A 5422-nucleotide genomic window follows, 5' to 3' on the forward strand; every position below is an offset into this window, starting at 1 on the left:
GGTTCATGGTTTGCTTGATTTATAACCGTAGGTTGGGATTTTGGAGCCATTGAACTTTAAAAATCACTAAATTATTGATTATAACTAAAATACTCAAATTAAAGTAACTTATCGCCGGTTCAAAACGTTAATTTTCGATCTTCACAAATGCACGCCCAAACTCAGTTTACGCTCCCCATGTTTTGAGCGTAATTTTTTTTGTGTGTTATATCATTCAGACTCAGAGTTAATTTGCTTTTTTTTAATGATTTATGATTAGAGCTGTATTGACATCGTTTATTAAAGTATGCTTACAATTTAGGGAAGGCTACTATCGGTAGAAAATACATCATTATAGTCTTCGTTGTTATCCGACGTATGTATAGATTGTTCCAAATCATCCCAATCTCTAATAGCGCTCCGGTTGAAATTCCTTGATAATTTCAAGACCTTTAGCTTGTCAATATGATTCTTCACTTCAAATCCAACTCCATTGTTGTAGTAGAATGTATGCACAAGCGCATTGTTCCAGTTGATTGTCGGGAGCATTGTTTGCAGCTCGTTCAGAGTGAACTCATATAGCTTTCTGGGGTCAAGATTTGGAGCAGGTCGGGAGTTCAGATATAGATTCTTGCTGATTTCTGTCACGTTGTTGCAACGGTGAAACACATCGCTTACGATGTTCTCCAGAAGGTTTATGTTCTCTTAATGAAGCAGCTCTTGGTGCTTCAACTTCGGTCTTGGAAGTGTTTGTTGTAGATGAGAATGGCTCTTGTCGATGGAAAATTCTGTTTTCTGTTTGAACCAAAAAGGATGAATATGTTTACCAACTCTGAACAACAAATAGACGATTACAAACCTACCTGCCACATAGAATTGACCTGTTGGCTAAGAGACGAATGCCGAGTACGGTAAAGTCTCTCTAAACAAAAAAAAAAAAAAAAAAAAAAAAAAAAAAAAAAAAAAAAAAAAAAAAAAAAAAAAAAAAAAAAAAAAAATTGACCTGTTGCAATTGAGATTTGGCCAGATATATTTCGGAATGAAAGCCAGTACTTCAAATAATCTCCAGATCGAATAACGGCATTATCATCGTGAATAATAAACTTCCCATAAGAGGCAATCGTCGTATTGAGGCAAACATAACAATGGTGAATATGGGAGTTAGGACTTGGGTTCAGTAATACTGCCACACCAAATCCCATCATTTCAGGTGACTTCGGATACCACACCGTCAACCCTTTTGGATTGTATATTTCGAAATGTCGATGAAAGTTTTTCCATTTCTGTGATTCTGTGACAGTGAAGACTAACAATAATGTAGCCACTATCAACAAGCAAGAGATAGTCCTCATGTTTGTTGGCGCTCTTCACTTCTCTAGACTGACGATCGCCACAGCGAGATTGAAACTGAAACTGATTTGAATTGCGTTGTTGAACCAGAGCTTTAATTAGTGTGTGCGTTTCCACACAGGTATACATTATTGTTATCAACTATGACTTAGTCATTCTTCTGCACTACCGAAAAACTTCCAATGAATTCACTAAAGCGAGACAATCGTATGATTCCAGGAACCATTGCGTAGAAAAAAGCGTGACAAAACGCACCATCTAAGAACACGTGGTCATGTCGCCAAGTTTAAATGACATGACCATGTAAATTTTACGAATCAAATAAAATATTCGAAAAAGTGTTACCTTTTAGGTGCTGGAAAATTGAAGAGGGCAATTCGCTTATCTAACTATTCACTGCAGCAATGCAAGGTGAGGGAAGCTTGTAATAGTAAATTGGTTGATGTCATATAATCGCAGCGCTTAGAGTCGGAGCGGGAATTCCGGATCATGAATCGCAAATGAATAAAATGGATGCTCAATTGGCAGCCAATGGTCTATTGTCTGCGGTGCAGGAGATCACGAGATGGAACTGGGTGAGATCATTCTGATTTTTCTTTCTATCCTAGGGGGAGTCAATGTAATTTCGCCAATAAGGTTTCATGAGAACCCTCTCAAAACTACCTACAGTTCAATACTTTCTACAAATTCATCGTGCTACTCTTATATTGGCATATTATTGAAACAATGAAAAGAAATAGAAAAAAGTGGTATCAGGTATCAGTAGGTCGGCTCCAGAGGCACGTTCTCCTCCATTTGGGAAATTTGTGCCATCGCCATAAACACGAGCCTATTCATCATTTACCTGAGGGAGAAGGGAAGGAAAAAAGGATGGGACAGGGAAAAGGACAGGTAAAGGAATAGGGTCTTCATACACGCATAAGCGTACCACAATGGGTTCACATGGCGTCCTGAAAAGGACACTGTAATATCGCATAAGCGTACCACAATGGGTTCAAACAGCGCCCTGAAAAGGGCACTGTGATATCGCATAAAGCGTAAAGAAAGCCTATAGCTCTTTACCACAGCGGGTCACGAACAGCAGAATGTCCTGCAGATTCAGGTTTCTAAAGTCAGTTTCACTTAATAAGTGTTTACCGAGTACTCGGAAACGCAATTGCACAAAAACTGGACAGTTACATATTAAATGATACGAAGTTCCATAATCGGATTCACAGCTATCACAGGCAAATGAATCAGCTTGCTGAATATTCGCCATGTGATAACTGAGTCGGCAGTGGCCAGTCAATGCTTTGACCAGCATGCTGCAATTCTGCTTTGACAGATATGTAAGATACTTCGCCACCCTTGGAGATGGCTCAGTACAATACAATTTGGTTTGACGACATGACTCCAAACTATTCCAGTATTGTCTGTGTTGAGTAGCAGCCCAGGTGTGAATCTGAAGCTTTACCCAACACTTCGATATCGGAATAGCTGGCTCAGGGCCAATGAAGTCATGTGATGCTCCAGTGCGAACTAACTCATCAGCCAATTCATTTCCAGCGATGGAAGAATGGGCAGGTACCCATACAAGGTGAACAGCGTTTGCTGAATTCAGCTCCTCAATTTGAGTTCGACAAGCGATAACTATCTTCGACCTGGAGTTGGCCGAAGCAAGTGCTTTAATAGCAGCCTGGCTATCTGAACAGAAGTATATTACTTTGCCCATTACGTGCTGCTGAAGTGCTGATTGCACTCCGCACATAAGAGCAAAGATTTCGGCCTGAAAAACGGTGCAGTGTCTACCAAGTGAATAAGACTGATACAGCCTTAGCTCACAAGAATAAACACCAGCACCTGCTCGACCTTCGAGAAGGGAGCCATCAGTGTAACATACGATGCCGTCTGAAATACTTCTCTCCAGATAACCAGATGTCCACTATTCCCGGGAAGGGAATTTCGTGGAAAATGTCCTATATGGAAAATTACAAGCAATTGTAAGATCACTTGGAGCAAGGACAACTTTGTCCCAATTCACCAAAAGTGGAAACAACGAGGTGTGTGTTGAACTGCGGTTCACAGGAGTTTCCTCTAGTAAACCGAGTACCCATAGACGGTAAGTGCAAGAAAGTGCTTCTTGTTTGAGATGAATGTGTAGTGGAGCAACGTCAAAGAGAACTTCGAGCGCTTCCGTAGGAGTTGAAGAGAACGCTCCAGACATCGCCATTAGGCACATCCTTTGGAGATGGCCTAATTTTGACTGGACCGTTCTCACTTCGCCCTTTTGCCACCACACAAGACATCCATACTCCAATATTGGACGAACAACAGTTGTGTAAATCCATATGATATACTTGGGTTTAAGACCCCAAGTTGTACCAAAGGTTCGCCGGCATTGCCCGAAGGCCATACAAGCTTTCTTGATTCTGAACTCAACATGAGGTGTCCAGGGAAGCTTGGAATCAAGAATGACTCCAACGTAATTTACCTGTTCAGTCACATTGATATCAGAATCAAAGAGACGTATAGGTCGAACACCATTACGGTTTCGCTTTTCCGTGAAAAGAACAATAGATGTTTTACTCGGATTTATCGAAAGGCCATATTGGCGACACCAACCCTCAACTACCTGAAGAGCGTTTTGCATCAGGTCGAAAAGGGTGCTGATGCCCATACCGACTAACAATGTTAGGTAGTCGTCGGCAAAACCATAAGTAGGAAAACCGCTATTATTGAGTTGCCTCAATAGCGTATCTGCTACGAGATTCCACAAAAGTGGTGATAAGACTCCCCCTTGGTGGCATCCACAAACACTCAATTTCCTAATCGCCGCTTGACGCAATGTCGCGAAGAGATGTCGGTTTTTGAGCATTTGGTGAATCCAATTGGAAATCATTGGAGATATGCCATGACCCCGTGCGGCTTCCAATATGGCATCGAAAGGCACGTTGTCAAAGGCACCCTCGATATCTAAGAAAACACCCAAGCAGGATTGCTTTTGAGCGAATGCCTTCTCGATATCGTAAACAACTTTGTGTAAAAGAGTCACATGCGTTCTAAGCATTTCAGAAGAAAAGAGGTCAAACTGATAGGTCTGAAGCTCTTTGCTTCTTCATACGACGCACGACCCACTTTCGGAATAAACTTTACAGTAATATCCCGCCAGGATTTGGGAATATACCCTGTAGCAAAACTGCAAACAAGTAGATGTTTCAAAACATGTTTGAAATAATCAAATCCCTTCTGAAGCAAAATAGGATAAATCCCATCTGCCCCGGGAGATTTGAAAGGAGCAAAGCTATTAAGTGCCCATTCAATCGATTCTAAAGTTATGATACTCCGAGCCGAAGCTAAATAATCATAACTACAAGAAAAGACATCAGGTTCATCCGAAGATGTAATATCCCCACATCCAGGGAAGTGTGTACTGAATAAACATTCCAAAACTTCCTCATCAGAGGAAGTGAAATCACCGTTTGGCAAACGAAGTTCGTTCACTTGAAAATCCTTAGATTTTGCAAGGATTTTGTTCAATCGACTGGCTTCACTCAGACTGGAAACATTTGTACAAAGGTTGTTCCAGCCGGATCGTTCAGCAGACCGAAGAGCTTTCTGGTAGGCCTTGCGAGCCGACCTGAAAGCCTCCGATCCAGCCGAACGTCGTCTGTTCCAACTCTTTCTACATTGTTTCCTGAGCTTGGCCAGATCAGAGTTCCACCAAGGGGTTCCTCTTGTGGTCTTCACAGACCGCAGAGGGCAAGCTTCTTCAAAAGCTTCCATGATGAAGGCCGTTGTAGTATCAACGGCTTCATCTAAATCACTTGGAGTGTCAATTGATGGTGAGTATCCATGAAATTTGGCTGCAACCAAATCGGTCCCAGTTGGTTGACCGGGAGTTCCTGAAACGCAAAGTTTGCGAAGTAACATTCACATGTTCAAACAAGATGTAGCGATGGTCAGATAAAGATTCTTCATCTGACACATGCCAATTGCTCAGCTCGTGACTGATTCTGCTAGAGCAAAGAGTTATGTCTAACACTTCCTCTCTAGCAGATACCAAGAAGGTTGGGCGGTTGCCTATGTTAAGTAATCCAAGATCTGTACTACTTAA

The 5422-nt window shown here is 41.6% G+C and overlaps 1 pseudogene; it reads right to left on the reverse strand.

Moving 5' to 3' along the window:
• Positions 1-217: 217 nt before the first annotated feature.
• LOC109427963 (uncharacterized) lies at positions 218-1390 on the reverse strand (annotated as a pseudogene).
• Positions 1391-5422: the final 4032 nt, after the last annotated feature.

This window comes from Aedes albopictus, chromosome 2, assembly GCF_035046485.1.
Source record: "Aedes albopictus strain Foshan chromosome 2, AalbF5, whole genome shotgun sequence".
NCBI classification, from domain to species: domain Eukaryota; kingdom Metazoa; phylum Arthropoda; class Insecta; order Diptera; family Culicidae; genus Aedes; species Aedes albopictus.